Consider the following 19,773-nt stretch of genomic DNA (forward strand, 5'->3'; position numbering starts at 1 on the left):
TCAAGTCTAGTGACATGGGTTGAAGAGAACTATGTAGGGATGGGTAGGTTAAACTCTATACACTGGCTTCCTTCCCCCAAATCAGTTAAAATCAAATGGTTCACAGAATGTATTTAATCTTCCATGGAAATACACACCCACATATTTAAGCATTATGCATGATTAAAGACACCAGAAATTAGGAGATCTGATCTGCAGGAAGGATATTAGCAGCAGAAACAATTCACTTTCAAGGTATAGAGCCTTCTTCATTCTTACTCCGGGTTTTGGGACAACCTACTCTCCTGGTTCTCTCACCCTGCTGAATGGGGCTTTTACATCTTTCCTGGATCTTCTTCCCTTGCTGAATCCCCACATTTGGTATGTTCTAAGGCTCAGTCCTCAGAGCTTTTCTTTGTTATAGATACATTCAGTCCTTAATGATCGCACAAAATCTTGCTTTGAAATACTATATTTATAGGATAAATCTCAAATTTAAATCTCCGGTCCAGACAGATTTACAGTACTGCGCCAAACAATATTGGAGCTTGAGGCAAAAAGAAAAAAATCAGTAATATCGATCCTGCCCGTATTAGCTTTCTATTACTATTGTAACAAATAACCACAAACTTAGCTTCTTAAAACAAAATGAAAATCTCCCCAAATCAAGCAAATTTAGTATCTCATAATTCTGTAGGTCAGAAGTCTGATAGGTTAATATGGGTTCTCTGCTCCAGGTCCCACAAGGCAGAAATCAAGATGGCAGCTGGCCTGGCCTCTTATCTTAAGGCTCTAAAGGGAGAATCAGCTTCTAGGTTCACTCAGGTGTTGGCAGAATTCAGTTCTTTGAAGTTACAGGATATAAGTCCCTGTTTTCCTTGCTTGCTGTTGTCCAGGGGATGTTCTTGGCTTCTAGTGTCCACCTCTTGTGATCTCCTGGCTTCTAACTCACTGTGGCTCATGTTCAAAGGCAACAACCGTGCAACTGTACCTTTTTCACACCTTTAATCTTTCCTGAGTCTTTTTCTACTTATCTTTATTTATTTTTTTTCTTTTATTTAATTGATTTATTTATTTTCAGAAAAACAGTTTATCTACTTATCTTTAATTCCTTTGGCTTCCTTTTCTGCTCTAAAGAGCTCATGAGGTTATAGGGGGCTCATATAACAATCCAGGGTAATTTTTCTGTTTTAAGGGTAGCTTGTTAGCAACCTAATACCACCAACAAAGCCTCTTTTAACATGTAAGGTAGTTATTCACAAGCTTAACATTAGAGGATAAAAATCCTGCCTACTAAACTATTCTTATGTTTTTTAAATTTTATTTATTTATTTGACACACAGAGATCACAAGGAGGCAGAGAGACAGGCAGAGAGGAGGAAGCAGGCTCCCTGCCAAGCAGAGAGCCCAATGCGGGGTTCGATCCCAGGATCCTGGGATCATGACCTGAGCTGAAGGCAGAGGCTTTAACCCACTGAGCCACCCAGGCGTCCCTAAACTATTCTTATTTTTAAATTTTGCATTAATTTTGATTTAAAAAAAAAAAGATCATGTTAAAGTATTATTGATTGTGATTAATGAGTATTTCCATGCTCCACTGCATTTTGTATCTGGGGCGAGTGCCTCCTTTACCTCACCATAATTTTGGCCTTACAATATCACCATAGGCCTGCTGAGATCTTCTGCTGGGTGGTGCAAAGGTATCATGTTCAGAATCAAACTACTGATTTCCCCTCCAGAGTCTGCTTTTCCAAAAGTGTTTCTTATTTTAATAAATAGCAACTCCATTGACCTCATTGCTAAGGTCAACATAATTCTTGAAATTCGTTTTTGATTTCTCAATTCAGTATCTCCAGTTTACACTCAGAGTGAGATCCAAATCTTTATTTATAGTCTATATGCCCTCTATTTTCTGGCTCATGGCTAGTTAACATTCTCTCCTGTGTTTACTCCAGCTACAATCTCTGGCTGTTTTACCCTTATTCCAGATAAGAACCCAACTGGAGGTATTTTCTTCTGTAGAAGATTCATCTCCCAGATTTCACTTAGTTCACTTCCTAAATTCATTCATGTTTCTACTCAAACATCATTTTCCCAGACCTATCTCAGATCCTTGTCTCTTTCTTCTCTTTTACTTTTGTCGTGGGGCTTATTATCTGACAACCTACCATAACATTTTAAATATGTGGTCCTCTCCCATATGTGCTTCATAAGGACAAATCTTTGTTTTGGATCATAGATGTATCCCCCGTGCTTAGAACAAAACTTGTAGCATAATAGGTACTCTAGATACTAAAAAAAAAAAACCTGTTGATTGATTGACAGCTCCATTCTACACAATAGCATAGAAAGTAATGTTATATATTTTTACAAAAATACATAAAATACATAAAAATACAAAAATTTTTATAAAATCTAAAATCTCTGTGATATTTGTGGGGAAACATGAGTTTTGTAAACTCATTAGTCAGTCTGTATCAAATGGTCAAAAAGCAGGCCATGAATGGACCTCTCCTTAATGAGAAGATGTCTACAGCTCCAGTGATAATAGATTTATAGCTATTCATACTAATAAATTCTGTGCATCAGATCAATAGCCTTATGTACAATTTATAAGTAGGAAATTGATGGGCATAATATTAATAATTTATCTCAGTCTTACATAGCCCCTCTTACTGTACTGATATGTCATGAAGTCATGAAGTCATGAAGAAGTGACATGGTACCTCATCATGAAGAAGTCATGAAGAAGTTACATGGCACCTCATCAGATTATTAGTTTCACAGAGCTCTGGTGTGGTAGCAATTTGTGATCCATGTTTCATTAAAGAAAATTAACTTAAAGATATACTTTGCTCAGGAATAACCACATTCTCATTATCTCACTAGAGATTTATTATATTTATATATGCATTACTGAGTTAGGCACTATGTGGATACAAAGATATATAATAGATGTCTCTGGACTAAAATATAATCTGGTGGTGAGATATGGCATATTTGCAATAAAAGCTTGCCTATATATACAGGAATTAAAAATACAGAAACATACAGATAATTAAATCAACAAATAGTTATTAAGTACTTGTTATATTAAAACAACATTGCAGGAGTCATGGAGATTTTTTTAAAAGATTTTATTTATTTTGTCACAGAGAGCACAAGCAGAGGGAGGGATAGGCAGAATGAGAAGCAGCCTCCCCACTGAGCAAGGAGCCTCATGTGGGACTCGGGGACTTGATTCCAGGACCCTGGGATCATAACCTCAGGAGCTAAAGGCTGACCCTTAACCAACTGAGCCACCCAGGAGTCCCCTTGGGGTTATTTTAAGTACATTCATTATTCCTAGTTTACTTAAAACCATTAGATTTGAATAAAAAATATCCCAGGATAAAATTCCAAAGGGGTTATTTAAGAAATAAGAGTACTGTGCTATGAGAGATAAGGCCATTTGATTGAGGATTTTATGCAAGGAGAAGTATTTGAACAGAAAGCTGTTTAAAAGGGTAGGAAAGGGCTCAGGGGCATATTTCAGTTTGAGAAAAATATTACATACAAAGTTATAGGTACATTTTAATCTTTGTTCATAATATTATTCAACACGTATACAGAGCTTTAAATTTAATAGAGTGAAAGTAATCCCTGATTTTAAATGGGAAAAAAATTCTTATACATTGATTTTAAATTGTTTCTCTGGATGCAGAGAAGAAATAAAATTTTAATAGCCTTTTTTACTCCTAAAAATACTTTGACGCCAAATACTTATTTGTTTCTGAAAATTTCAGTGTTAAAAAGAAATTCCTTGTTCAAGAGCATTCTGTAATATTGTAATTATTGGAAGGTAATGCCTTTAACTAACAATGTATTATTGGACAGTCTGCTAAGAGAAAAAGAGTTTTTTTAATGGTTATGGAGTTGTACAACTTACACAAAATTTTATCTAATAGTACTGCATAAATTTCTCCCCATGTATTTGTATTTTTTTTAATTTATTTTTGATTTATTTTCAGCATAACAGTATTCATTATTTTTGCACCACACCCAGTGCTCCATGCAATCTGTGCTCTCTATAATACCCACCACCTGGTACCCCGACCTCCCACCCCCCGCCCCTTCAAACCCCTCAGATTGTTTTTCAGAGTCCACAGTCTCTCATGGTTCACCTCCCCTTCCAATTTCCCCCAACTCCCTTCTCCTCTCTAACTCCCCATGTCCTCTATGCTATTTGTTATGCTCCACAAATAAGTGAAACCATATGATAATTGACGCTTTCTGCTTGACTGATTTCACTCAGCATAATCTCTTCCATTCCCATCCATGTTGCTACAAAAGTTGGGTATTCATCCTTTCTGATGGAGGCATAGTACTCCATAGTGTATATGGACCACATCTTCCTTATCCATTCGTCTGTTGAAGGGCATCTTGGTTCTTTCCACAGTTTGGCGACCGTGGCCATTGCTGCTATAAACATTGGGGTACAGATGGCCCTTCTTTTCACTACATCTGTATCTTTGGGGTAAATACCCAATAGTGCAATAGCAGGGTCATAGGGAAGCTCTATTTTTAATTTCTTGAGGAATCTCCACACTGTTCTCCAAAGAGTTTGCACCAACTTGCATTCCCACCAACAGTGTAAGAGGGTTCCCCTTTCTCCAAATCCCCTCCAACACATGTTGTTTCCTTTCTTGCTAAATTTGGCCATTCTAACTGGTGTAAGGTGATATCTCAATGTGGTTTTAATTTGAATCTCCCTAAGGGCTAGTGATGATGAGCATTTTTTCATGTATCTGATAGCCATTTGTATGTCTTCATTGGAGACGTGTCTGTTCATATCTTCTGCCCATTTTTTAATATGATTTTCTGTTTTTTGTGTGTTGAGTTTGAGGAGTTCGTTATAGATCCTGGATATCAACCTTTTGTCTGTACTGTCATTTGCAAATATCTTCTCCCATTCCGTGGGTTGTCTCTTTGTTTTCTTGACTGTTTCCTTTGCTGTGCAGAAGCTTTTGATTTTGATGAAGTCCCAAAAGTTTATTTTCGCTTTTGTTTCCTTTGCCTTTGGAGGCATATCTTGAAAGAAGTTGCTGTGGCTGATATCGAAGAGATTACTGCCTATGTTCTCCTCTAGGATTCTGATGGATTCCTGTCTCACGTTGAGGTCTTTTATCGATTTTGAGTTTATCTTTGTGTATGGTGTAAGAGAATGGTCGAGTTTCATTCTTCTACATATAGCTGTCCAGTTTTCCCAGCACTATTTATTGAAGAGACGGTCTTTTTTCCACAGCATATTTTTTCCTGTTTTGTCGAAGATTATTTGCCCATAGAGTTGAGGGTCCATATCTGGGCTCTCTACACTGTTCCACTGGTCTATGTGTCTGTTTTTATGCCAGTACCATGCTGTCTTGGTGATCACAACTTTGTAGCAAAGCTTGAAACATCCCTAACATGATACCCCCTGTTTTATTTTTGTTTTTCAACATTTCCTTAGCAATTTGGGGTCTCTTCTGGTTCCATACAAATTTTTGGATTATTTGTTCCAGCTCTTTGAAGAATACCGGTGGAATTTTGATTGGAATGGCATTAAAAGTATAGATTGCTCTAGGCAGTGTAGACATTTTAACAATGTTTATTCTTCCGACCCAAGAGCATGGAATGGTCTTCCATCTTCTTGTGTCTTCTTTAATTTCTTTCATGAGTGTTTCTGTAGTTTCCAAAAATTGAAGCAGAAGGAAAACTTCCAGACTCTTTCTATGAAGCCAGCATTATCCTGATCCCCAACCAGGCAAAGACCCTACCAAAAAGGAGAATTTCAGACCAATATCACTGATGAATATGGATGCTAAGATTCTCAACAAGATCCTAGCAAACAGGATCCAACAGCACATTTAAAATCCCACCCATGACCAGGTGGGATTCATCCCTGGGCTACAAAGATGGTTCAACATTCGCAAATCACTCAATGTGATAGAACAAATTAATAAGAGAAGAGAGAAGAACCACATGGTCCTCTCCATTGATGCAGAAAAAGCATTTGACAAAATCCAGCATCCGTTCCTGATTAAAACGCTTCAAAGTGTAGGGATAGAGGGAATATTCCTGAACTTCATAAAATCTACCTATGAAAGACCCACAGCAAAGATCAGGAACATGACAAGGATGGCCACTCTCACCACTCTTGTTCAACATAGTATTAGAAGTCCTAACAACAGCAATCAGACAACAAAGAGAAATAAAAGGTATCCAAATTGGCAATGAAGAAGTCAAACTCTCTCTCTTCACAGATGACATGATTCTTTATATGGAAAACCCAAAAGACTCCACCTCCAAATTACTAGAACTCATACAGCAATTCAGCAATGTGGCAGGATACAAAGTCAATGTACAGAAATCAGTGGCTTTCTTATACACTAACAATGAAAATATAGAAAGGGAAATTAGAGAATCAATTCCATTTACTATCGCACCAAGAACCATAAGATACCTGGGAATAAGCCTAACCAAAGAGGTAAAGGATCTGTATTTGAGAAAAAGAGTTTTATTGAAAAAAGTAGAGGGACGCCTGGGTGGATCAGTGGGTTAAAGCCTCTGCCTTTGGCTTGGATCATGATCCTAGGGTCCTGGGATCAAGCCCTGTATCAGGCTATTTGCTCAGTGGGTAGACTGCTCCCCCCCCCCAACTGCCTGCCTCTCTGCCTTCTTGTGATCTCTTTCTGTCAAATAATTAAATAAAATCTTAAAAAAAAGAAAGAAAGAAAAAATAGGGATGCTAAGTACAATATAGAACACTTTGAGTTTCCTTCACTCACTATTCCGAGTAGGTTCTAAAAGGACTAGTATGAAGGTAATATATGAAATATGCTAATTTTCCTTTCAGGTGTTGCCAGAGATTGGCTTTTAAAATGTGTGTGAGGAAAATGATTCTGCCAGGTGCAGTGCAAATTATAAGTTCCATCTGAGGGGTAGCATTCATGGAGACATCTCTTAGGAGAAAAGGAGTGGCTGATGCCATTTCCCTCCCTTGCCTCTCAGCATAAACACAGAACCACCTGTGGGAAGCAGTGTAGTGTAGGCACTGGCTGCCTAACTTTCTTACCTCAAGTCCCACACCTTGCACTCTGAGACTACCCTTCTCAGTCATGCTTGCCTCAGTCTCAGCATGGCAGGCCCCTCCCCCAAAGCACCAGCACAAACTCCGGCCCACACCACATCTCTTGACCAGAGAGTGTTGCAGGGTCTCAGTTTCAGTGGAGGTGATGTCAGGTCTCATTTTACAAGCAGATGAGAGAACAGCTAGCTAAAACTTGCTACATTCAGGCCAGAGACCAAACTCTGCCCACAACAGGCAAGGAGCGCCTCATCAGAGGACTCATCTAAAGGATAGAGCATTCAGAACAGAAAAGTAGAGCAGAAGGAGTACATACTGGAGACATTCCCTGAAGTGCCAGGTCCTGGGCAGTACATGACCTCTTCTTCATAAGGCCATCCCTTTCAGGAGTAGGAGACATAACTGGCTTTTCTAAGACAGAAAAGAAAGCAGAGACATAGACAAAATGTGAAGTTAGAGGAGTTTATTGCAGATGAAAAAACAAGAAAGACCATGACTAGAGAATGAAGCAAAACAGATGCAAGTAACATATCTGATGGAGAATTTAAAGCAGCAATCTGAGGATACTAGCTGAGCTTGAGAAAATTCTAGAAGACATTGTAAGATTTTACCACATAGAGAGTTAAAAAAGAGAGATGAAAAGTGCAATAAAAGAGATTAGAAACATTGATGTTTGATGCAATGAACATTGCATCTTCTGGCAGACTAGAAGAAACAGAGGAAGGAATTAATGACTTAGAAGATAAAGTAATGGAAAGCAATGAAGCTGAACAAAAGGAAGAGAGAAGAATTATGTAAAATGAAGATAGGCTTAGGGAACTCAGTGATTCCATCAAATGTTATAACATTCATATTATAACAGTCTCAGAGGATGAGAAAAAAAGGATGAAGAAAATTTGTTTGAAGAAACAATAGCTGAAAACTCCCCTAATCTGGAGAAAAACAAAAACAAAACAAAACAACAGACATCCAGACCCAGAGAACTCCTATCAAAATCAACAAAAGCAGGCCAACACCAAGACCTATTGTAATTAAATTTGCAAAATATAGTGATAATGACAAACTCTTAAAAGCAGCACGGCAGAAGAAGTTATTAAATTAAAAGGAAAAGCCCATGAGACTAGCTAGGGATTTTTCAACAGAGACTTAGCAAGTCAGACGGGAGTGGCATGATATATTCAAAGTGCTGAATGGAAAAAGTCTGCAGCCAAGAATACTCTATCCAGCAAGGCTGTCATTCAGGTAGAGGGAGAGATCGGGGTTTCCCAGAGAAACAAAAACTAAAGGAATTCATGACCACTAAACCAGCCCCACAAGAAATATTAAAAGGGACTCTCTGAGTGCAAAGGAAAGACCAAAGTGATAGTACAAAGGAAGGGAATCCAAAGGTAGTAAAAATGAGTATTTCTATAAAAAATCTGTCAAGGAATGCACACACAAAAAAGGATATAAAATAATAATGTATACCTAAAATGTGGGGAAGAGAGGAGAAAAGAATGGATTCAAGGTTAAATGACCATCAATTTAATATACTGCTATTTGCAGAAGATGTTATGTACAAACCTAATGGTCAGCATGTATCAAAAGCCACTAGTAACCATGCAAAGAATAAAAAGAAAGAAATCCAAATATATTAGTAAAGATAATTAGCAAAACATGAAAGAGAGAAAGACAAAAAAGATCAGGGATAATCTTTAGAAACAACCACAAAACAACTAATAAAATGGCGATAAATACGTATCTATCAATAATTACTTTGAATGTAAATGGACTAAATGCTCCAATGAAAAGATAGGGAGCAGCAGAATGTACACACACACACACACACACACACACACACATATCTAAAAGATCCATCTATATACTGCCCACAAGAGACTCAATTTAGATCTAAAGTCAACTGCAGATTGAAAGTGAGCGTATGAAGAAACATGCATCATGTAAATTTATGTCACAAAGAAAGCCAGAATAGAAATACTTATATTGGACAAACGATTTCAAAACAAAGACTATAACAAGAGACAAATAAGAGGACAATCCAACAAGAAGATCATAGTAAAGGGGACATAATAAAGGGGACAATTCAACTATATAATAATCTACCTTGACTTTCCAATGATCATATTATCATAATAAAGGGGACAATCCAACAAGAAGATATAACAATTGTAAATATGTATGCACCCAACATGGGAGCACTGAAATACAGAAAAGGCTTAATAACAAACAACAGAGGAACTAATTGGTGATAACACAATGATTGTAGGGCACTTCAATACCCCACCTACATCAATGGACAGATCATCTATGCAGAAAATAAACCAGAAAACGGTAGGTTTGAATGATGCACTCAACCAGAGAGATTTAACAGGTATATTCAGAACACTCCATCCTAAAACAGCAAAATATATTTTTTTCAAGTGGACATGGAACGTTCTCCAGAATAGATCATGCTAGGTCACAAAACAGGCCTCAACAAATACAAAGAATTGAAGTTATACCATTTATCTTTTATGACCACAATGCTATAAAACTAGAAATTAACCACAATAAAAAATCTGGAAAGTTCACAAATACACAAAGGTTAAACAACATGCTATTGAACAATGAATGGGTCAACCAGGAAATCAAAGATGAAATTTAAAAAAAATACATGGGAACAAATGAAAATGAAAACATGGCAGATAAAACCTTTGCGATGCAGCAAAAGTGGTCATAAAAGGGAAATATATAGCAATATAGACCTACCTCAAGAAACAAGAAAAAGAAAAGTCTCAAATAAAAACCTAACCTTACACTTAGAGTTAGAAAAAGAATAATAAATGAAGCCTAAGGCATCAGAAGGAAGAGAATAATAGAGATTAGAGCAGAAATAAACGATATAGAAATTAAAAAAGAAAGGGTAGAACAGATCAATGAAATTAGGAGCTGGTTTTTTGGAAAAATTTAAAAAATTGATAAACCTCTAGCTAGACCTATTAAAAAGAAAAGAGAAAGGACACAAATAAATAAGAATCATGAATGCAAGAGGAGAGTCCACAACCAAGACCACAGAAATACATACAATTATAAGACAATATTAGGAAAAATTATATACCAACAAAATGGACAATCTGGAAAAAATGGACTAATTCCAGAAACATAGAAACTGCCAAAACTGAAACAGGAAGAGACAGAAAATTTGAACAGGCCCATAATAAGCAAAGGAACTGAATTAGTATTCAAAACTCTCCTAACAAAAAAAAAAAAAAAAAGTCCTGGGCCAGATACCTTCCCGAGGGGGAATTCTACTAGACATTTAAAGAAGAGTTAATATGTATTCTTTTCAAACTGTTCAAAAAATAGAAAAGGAAGGAAAAATTCCAAACTCTATGAGGCCAACATTACCTTGATTCCAAAATCAAAGGCTCCATTAAAAAGGAGAAATACAATGTCCCTGATGAAGATGGATGCAAAACTTCTCAACTAAATACTAGCAAATCAAATCCAACAGGAAATTAAAAGAATTATTCATCATGATCAAGTGGGGTTTATTCCTGGGCTGGAGGGGTGGTTCAATATTCATAAATCCATCAGTGTGATACCTCACATTAATGAAAGAGAGGATAAGAACCACATGATCCTCTTAATAAATGCAGAAAAAACATTTGACAAAATATAACATCCATCCTTGATAAAAAACCTTCAACAAAGTAGGGATAGAGGGAACATACCTCAACATCATAAAAGCCATGAACGAAAGACCCACAGCTAATAACATCTGTAATGGGGGGAAAACTGAGCTTTTCCTCCAGAGTCAGGAACAAGACCATTGTTATTTAACATAGTAGTGGGAGTTCTAGCCTCAGGGGAAAAAAAAAAAAAAAAAGAAATATAAAAGAAATAAAGCTATCCAAATGGGTAAGAAAGAACTCAGTTTTCACTATTTGCAAATGACATGATACTCTCTGTAGAAAACCCAAAGACTCCACTATAAAATTGCTAGAACTAATACATGAAATCAATAGAGTCATGGGTAAAAAAAATCAGTGTACAGAAATGTGTTGCGTTTCTATACACTAATAATGAAACACCAGAAAGAGAAATCAAGGGATAGATCCCATTTATCTTTGCTCCAAAAACCTTAAGATACCTAGAAATAAGCCTAACTGAAATATAAAACACTGATAAAAGGATGTGAAGATAACTCAAGAAGTCAATCTACATGTTTAATGCAATCCCTATCAAAGTACCAACAGCATTTTTCAGAGCTAGAACAAACATCCTGAAGTTTGTATGGAAACATAAAAGACCCTGAATAGCCAAAGCAATCTTGAAAAAGAAAAGCAAAACTGGAGGCATCACAATTCTGGACTTGAGTTATATTACAAAACTGTAGTAATCAAAACATTATGGTGCTGGCACAAAAATAGGCACGTAGATCAATGGAACAGAATAAAAAATCCAAAAATGGATCCACAATTATAGAATCAATTAATCTTCAACAAAGCATGAAAGAATATCCAACAGAGAAAAGACTCTTGAAAAAATGGTGTTGGAAAACTGGACATAACATGCAGAAGAATGACACTGGACCACTTCTTTATGCCATACACAAAAATAAACTCAAAATGGATAAAAGACCCGAAGCCATAAGAATCCTAAAAGAAAACACAAATAGTAACTTCTTTGATCTTGGCCATAACAACATTTGTGTCCTGAGCCAAGGGAAATAAAATAAAAAATAAACTATGAGGATCATATCAAGATTTTTAAAAAATGCACAGTGAAGGAAACAACCAACAAAAAAACAAAACTAAAAGCCTACTGGATTGGAGTAATGACATGCCTGATAAATGGTTAGTTTTCAAAATAAATTAAGGACTTATAAAACTCAACATCCAAAAATGAATAATCCAATTAAAGCAGGTAGAAGACATGACTACATGTTTTTCCAAAGAAGACATAAAGATGACCAACTTGTAAGAACTGTAGTAATCTATAAGAGCATAATATTTTTTATAAATCCATTGAGGTTTAAAGGGAGAGGATTGGCAGGATCATAATCTTAATAGTTGAACTCTAACATAGATGATTTCAGAGTCAAAAAAATAGTGATCCTGCCAAAATATTTTTGATTTTCTTATGTATATACATTTTAAGTTCTGTCTCATTGAACCCTTTTTGTTGTGTGAAATTTCAGTTTTTTCTTGTAGAGGTTACAGATAAAATTTCACCAGTTTTTGTAGCTTTGTATTGCACCTAAGAGCATCTTCTGAGAGCTGTTTGTACAGTAAGAATAATGGAATGTACATAAGTGGGAGAAATGGACACTACCAAAGGGATAAGGAACCAGAGAAAGAGAGTATTAGAAAGGCCAAGACAGGCGCAGTAACATTAAAATTTTGCTCAAGACCTCACTTGAGTTAGTCATCTCCGTTATATAAAGTAGGTCACAGGGGTGCCTGGGTGGCTTAGTTGGTTAAGCATCTGCCTTCAGCTCAGGTGATGATCCCAGAGTCCTAGGATCGAACCCCCATAGCAGACTCCCTGCTCAATGGGGGAGTCTGTTTCTCCTTCTGCCCCTCCCCCCACTCATGCTCTCTCTCTGAAATAAATGAAGTCTTAAAAAAAATAAAATAGGTTATATTCATTAGCAAGCCTGGTGTACCATGTGTCACTTTGGTTATTCTATCCACTTCAATTCTGTAAATACAAATCACATAACTCTTGTGAAGAAGTAATCTGATCAGGTTCTGGTCTATATATGAGCAAAGCAGGGCTATAAACGTGGACAGAAAGAAAAATACCAAATAACTTCAAAGAATATTACAGTGTCTACATCCAGCATTGTACAAGTTCTTCCCTATCAAACAAAACAAAGAAAAACATGTATTGATTCCATTGTTGGGATTGTTGACTATCTACTATGTGCGAGGCACTGTTCTAGGCGCTTGACATGTATCAGCGAATAAAAGACATGAAGATCTGGGGCGTCTGGGTGGCTCAGTGGGTTAAAGCCTCTGTTTTCAGCTCAGGTCATGATCCCAGGGTCCTGGGATGGAGCCCTGCATTGGGCTCTCCGCTCAGCAGGGAGTCTGCTCCCCACCCTCCACCTCCACCCCCTACCTGCCTCTCTGCCTGCTTGTGATCTCTGTCAAATAAGTAAATAAAATCTTAAAAGAAAAAGACATGACAATCCTTGAGCTAGTGAAACATAAGTTTTAGCAGAGAGAAAGCAATGTGAATTAACCTAATAAAAAAACATTATCTAGGATGTGAAATTATGACAGATGCTATGGAAAAGAAAAGTAGAGCAGGATTGAATGGCGGGGAGTGCAGGCTGAAGGAGAGAGATTCAGGTTACATGAGAAGATTGAGTACTAATTAATCTATAAACATGTATTCCTATGAATTTAGACTCTTAAACTTAGAAACAAAGTTGTTTTTCTTTTTTTCGGGGCAATTACAGGAAGTAAGCTAAGTAAGGAAGTAAACTATGTCTCTCTATTTTAATTAACAGCAATCAATACTTGGCCAGTTTTTCAGCTAGGAGCACTCTGCTCTGCTGTAATATATAACTAAAGGTGATGTTCACTGTATGGGTTTTTTGCGGAATGGGTTTCAAAGGCAGATCTGCAAGTAGGCCTTTAAATATGGAGAGGAAGATAATGAGATTACAAGGAAGCGTTCAAAGTCTCCTGGACAGCTCACGGAGCCTAGAGAAGGTTAAGAGTATGAGTTTAGAAGAGAGTCATTGAAAGTCTAAGGTTGTCTGAAATATGAGAAGCAGAATAAAATGGAGAACTCCTTCAAGTCATCTCAGTGCAGAGTTACAAAAGACACCGCCTTGACTTACAATGGCATGAGCTTGACACGACAGACAAGCTCTAAAGGTGATATTTCGATCTGCCCAGAAGACCCGTTTCAGTCTGAAGGGGATAGGGAGGATGTAGAGGCCTGATTAAATTGTAGGACAAAGCAAAACCTATGTTTCAAAATATCATTTGTCCTTTAAAAAAGACAGGCTGAGAGATTTTAATGTGGTAAAAGAGTGAGGACAGCTGTAATTTACACAGCCCTGAAATGATAAAGAATAAAAAGACCATATTTAGACACTAAATTGGATTTTCACCACAGAAAATGAAAACCAGGAACGTAAATTTTCTTAACATGTTTCTTCTTATCAGGAAGACTGCGAGGGGAACCTGGTGAAAATGAATTATAGATAATGCCTAAGTCTGTGTATGGAAAATAATAAATTACCAATAAATGCTTTGTGAATAAAAAATGAAGGCATGCAAACAGTTATACTTGAATCTCAGATATAACTTGATTTGATTTTTAACACATCTTGGTAAATGGTGAAACATTAGTTTTTCAAATTTGAGTTGCCAAAGACAGAATAAGAGAGGAGGAGAACTAAAATGTACAGCCATAAGACTTGATATTACATGAACTATTAAAGGATTCCCGAAGAAATTCTCTGTGATTAAAATGTTAAATGATATGAGGTCTACAACCCAGGTTTAAAATAACGGCAGGTCTTGGAAATAAAGCTTTGCTTGACTTTAAAAAAAATAAATAAATAAAATAAAATAAAATAAAATAACGGCAGGTCTGAGATGTGTCCCTGGGTCAGACTGACTTTAAGAATCCTGTTCTTTTCATATCATGCTCTCCTCAATGAAAGGAAAGGAGTTGAATCAAGACAAAAGACAGGAAAAGTCAGCTAATGATGATTTTAATTTTATTGCACTGATATATTTTTGTTGAACAAAATATATTGAAACCATGAAGTCGGGGGCACCTGGGTGGCTATGTCGGTTAAGTGTCTGCTTTGGGTCAGGTCGTGATCTTAGGTCCTTGGTGCTGGCTCCCTGCATCAGGCTCCCGCACAGTGGGGAGTTCGCGTCTCCCTCTCCCGCTGCCCCTCCCCCCTGCTCTTGCTCTCTCTCTCAAATAAATAAATAGAATCTTAAAAAGAAAAAGAAACCATGAGGTAGACCTCACAAGTGAGAAAACCCATTCACAATTTCATCACTGTACGAAATGTATCTTTTGTTCTTTCTCTTCCATCGATCATCTATCTATCATCTATTATCTATCTATCTAATCTATTTATCAATCATCTATCTACCCATCCATCCATCCACATATATGCATGTATATACACATATATATTACCTTTTATGTATAATCATGTGGTAGTCATTTTGCTTCCCTCATATAAGGTAAAATCATAAGCATTTCTAATTTTTTGACTAATCTTTTTTTTTTTTTTTTTTCCTGATCGAGAGAGAGAGAGCATGAATGAGTGAAGTGGGCTGGGGTGGAGGGAGAGAGAGAATCTCAAGCAGGCTCCATGCTAGGGGGGCTTGATCTCACAACACTGAGATCATGACCTGAGCTGAAATAAAGAGTCAGCCACTCCACTTTCTAAGTCACCAAGGAGCCCTTTGACGAACCTTGAAAACATCATTACTAATTGCTGAGCCATCTTATATATATTCATTCTTCTTTGGGGAAATTTCAACACTTAAAGATTGTTTTTTAATTCAGGATAAAATGACTTTCACATATTGTTTGTTCCCATTCTTTTCAGTTTGTTACAACAACAACAACAGCAACACGAATGAATTGCAGAGTTCCTCATTCCAAATTGTGTCATTGCTTTACTGTCGTGGCATTTAACATATTCCTGGGTAGGCTGCATTGTCTATAAATGGGTAGTTAGAGCTGTGTAGCCAGTCAGGTTAGAGCTTTCCCAGGAGCTCTCCATAGGTGTTGTGGAGTACACAAATTAGGAAGGAAGGACATGATGTCTACATGATGGTTAGAAACCATGATCATTGCCTATATCAGTTATCTCATTAGGGATTACAAAATAGTGATCTAATTTTATCTCCTTTTCATTTCATTAGTTGCTATACATCTGTAAAGGGATTTTTTTAAAGATTTTATTTATTTATTTGACAGACAGAGAGATCACAAGCAGGCAGAGAGGCAGGCAGAGAGAGAGGAGGAAGCAGGTTCCCCGCTGAGCAGAGAGCCCGATGTGGGGCTTGATCCCAGGACCCTGAGATCATGACCTGAGCCGAAGGCAGAGGCTTTAACCCACTGAGCCACCCAGGTGTCCCTGTAAAGGGACATTTTACGTTCTCAACAATTTGGTTATTTTGAATTCTTACAGGAAAAGTCATTTCCACCCATTATCATTTTCAAAATAATGAGTTGAATCCCCAACATCATGAGAAAATAATGACCTATTAGTATCCAACTGTCTATTATCGATCATCTATCTATCTATCATCTATCCATCATCTGTCCTGCATATATCTACATATACATAATTACTGTGAATTCAAGTATTTAACATTTTGATAAATTTCAATACACTGCAGTTCTTATTTCTAATGATGATCAAACTTATTCATCACTTATTAGTAGGAGCATCAAGTTGGTCCTAGAGTGCTTTTGACATATCCCTGTTATCTTTGAGATCTTTTGCTTCCTGAAATGAAAGACATAGTCTGAAACAATACTAATAATTTCCTTCACTGTATCTAGAACCAGGCATATGTCCAAGGATTTCTTATTCATTTATTGCTATTCAGAGTCAGAAATACGGCTATTGGGATGCTCGGGATGTTGGTCATTGTTTTTTTATTTTTAATTTTTTAAAAAAGATTTCATTTATTTATTTGACAGAGAGAGAGAGTGCAAGTAGGCAGAGAGGCAGGCAGAGGGGAAGGAGGAAGCAGGCTCACCACTGAGCAGAGAGCCTGATGTGGGGCTCAATCCCAGGACCCCACGATCATGACCTGAGCCGAAGGCAGAGACTTAACCCACTGAGCCACCCAGGCACCCCTGTTTTTAGATGTTTTTACTGGAGAGGGCTAGGAAGTATGTTGTTTTCTTTTATTAAATTATAATACAATATGAGTTTATGATGATGCTTTTGATGCAATACCAGAAAAGCTTTGTTTTAAAAAATATCCTTTTTTTTTCTGACTGAATTTCATCAATCATGCATTTGTACCTCCTTTTTTCCATGATCCTAAGTGTATTCTCAATGAAATAAACATGATACTTAATAACTATCTTTTATAATACACACAAAAGAATCTTAAATTAAGTCTATCAAAAATACCATGAATCATATATTATCGGAGGGTAGTATAAAGATTTTTTCAGAACTTCTTGTTTATACTTAAGGTATATCCTATTAAGAGTTGATAGTAAAATTACTTTTGTAGGTAATTTGTGTAAATTCATTTGGCATATTTCCCCTTTGGGTGGGTTTGAGGGGTATGCCACCAAACATACAGGCTTATTTTTTCATTATGTCTTTATTATTAGTGATTGCTTGTTTTACTTGACTATTTTTAAAATTCCAGTATAGTTAACATACAGTGTTCTATTACTTTTAGGTGTAGTAGTGATTGTAGTAGTGATTCAACAATTCCATACATTACTCAGTGTTCACCATAAGGGTCCTCTTAATTTACCTATTTCACCCATCCCTCCACCCACCTCCCTCCTGGTAACCATCAATTTGCTCTTTATAGTTAAGAATCTGTTTTTGCTTTTTTATTTCTTTTTTGTTATTCTTGTTCATTTGTTTTGTTTCTTAAATTCCACATGAGTGAAATCAAATGGTATTCATCTTTCTCTGACTTCTCTTAGCATTATATTCTCGAAATCTATCAAATTTATTGCAAAAGGAAAGACCATTTTTGATAGTTGAGATATATATGTGTGTGTGTGTTTATAAAATGTGTGTATGTATATAAAATGTATATATATGTATATATACATATGTATATGTATATATACATATATATAAATATTCTTTATTCATCTGTTGATGGACACTGGGCTGCTTTCATAATTGGATTATTAGAAATAATGCTGCAATAAACATAAGGATGCATTTATCTTTTCAAATTAGTGCTCTTGTATTCTTTGGGTAAATATCCTGTAGTAGAATTGCTGCATCATATGGTAGTTCTATTTTTAATTTTTTGAGGAACCTCCATATTGTTTTCCACAGTGGCTGTACCAATTTGCATTCAGAAGAAAGCAAAAGTTTGTTTTTTTATTTTAGCCATTCTGAAAGGTGTAAGTTAATATCTCATTGTAGTTTTTATTTGCATTTCCCTGATGATTAATAATGTTGAGCATCTTTTCATGTGTCTGTTGGCCATCCATATGTCTTCTTTGGAGATGTGTCTGTTCATGTCTTCTGCCCATTTATAATTGGGTTGTTATTATTAATTTGGTGTTAAGTTGTATAAGTTCTTTGTATATTTTTGATATTAATCTCTTATTGGATATATAACTTGCAAATATCTTCTCCTATTGATAGTTTTACTTTTGTTGTTTCCTTTGCTGTTTAGAAGCTTTCTATTTTGATATAGTCCCAATAGTTTATTTTATTTTATTTTATTTTTTTAAAGATTTATTTATTTATTTGATAGAGAGAGATCACAAGCAGGCAGAGAGGCAGGCAGAGAGAGAGAGGAGGAAGCAGACTCCCTGCTGAGCAGAGAGCCCGATGCGGGACTCGATCCCAAGACCCTGAGATCATGACCTGAGCCAAAGGCAGTGGCTTAACCCACTGAGCCACCCAGGCACCCATTCCCAATAGTTTATTTTTGCTTTTTTTTTTTCCTTTGCTGTACAGAAGCTATTTATTTATTTATTTGAGAGACAAAGAGAGCATGAGGGGAAGAACATATGGAGAGGGAAGGAAGAAGACTCCCCGCTGAGTGTGGAGCCTGACGGAGGGCTTGATCTTACAACACAAAGATCATGACCTGAGCTGAAATCAAGTGTTGGCTGCCTAACCAACTTCACCACCCAAGTGCCCCAGAAACTTTTTATTTTGATGCTGTCCCAATAGTTATCTTTGCTTTTGTTTCCTTTGCCTTAGGAGACATTTCTAGAAAAATGTTGCTATGGCTGATGTTAGAGTTGTTAGAGAAATGACTTAGAGAGCTTGTGCTCTCTTTTAGGATTTTTATGGTTTCAGGTCTTACACTGAAGTCCTTAATCCATTTTGAGTTTATTTTTGTGTATGACGTGAAAAGGATACAGTTTTATTGTTTTGTATGTAGCTGTCCAGTTTTTCCCCTTGAAAAAAACTGTCTTTTTCTCATTGCATATTATTTTTTTCTTTAAAGATTTTATATATTTTAAGAGAGAATGTGTGTGTGCAAGTGGAGGGTAGGGGCAGAAGAAGAGAGAGGGAATCTCAAGCAGACTCCACATCGAGTGTGGAGGCCTATGTGTTGCTCAGTCACATGACCCTGACATCATGACCTGAGCCAAAATCAAGAGTCACTTAACCAACTGAGAGAGCCAGGTGCCCTTCTCATTCTATATTCTTGTTCTCTTTTGTCAAAGATTCATTGACTATATAATTCTGGGATTGTTTTGGGGCTGTATTCTGTTCCATTGAGTTCTGTATCTGTTTTGGTGCCAGTGCCATCTGTTTTGAATACTACAGCTTTGTGGTGTATCTTGAAATCTCAAATTATGGTACCTCCCAGTTTCGTTCTTTTTCAAGATCGCTTTAGCTCTTTGGGGTCTTTTGTGGTTCCATACAAATTTTAAGATTATTTTTCCTAGTTCTCTGAAAAATGCTGTTGTTATCTTGATAGGGATTGCATTAAATTTATAGATAGCTTTAGGTGGTATGGACA

This window comes from Mustela nivalis (assembly GCF_964662115.1).
Source record: "Mustela nivalis genome assembly, chromosome: 12".
NCBI classification, from domain to species: Eukaryota; Metazoa; Chordata; class Mammalia; order Carnivora; family Mustelidae; genus Mustela; species Mustela nivalis.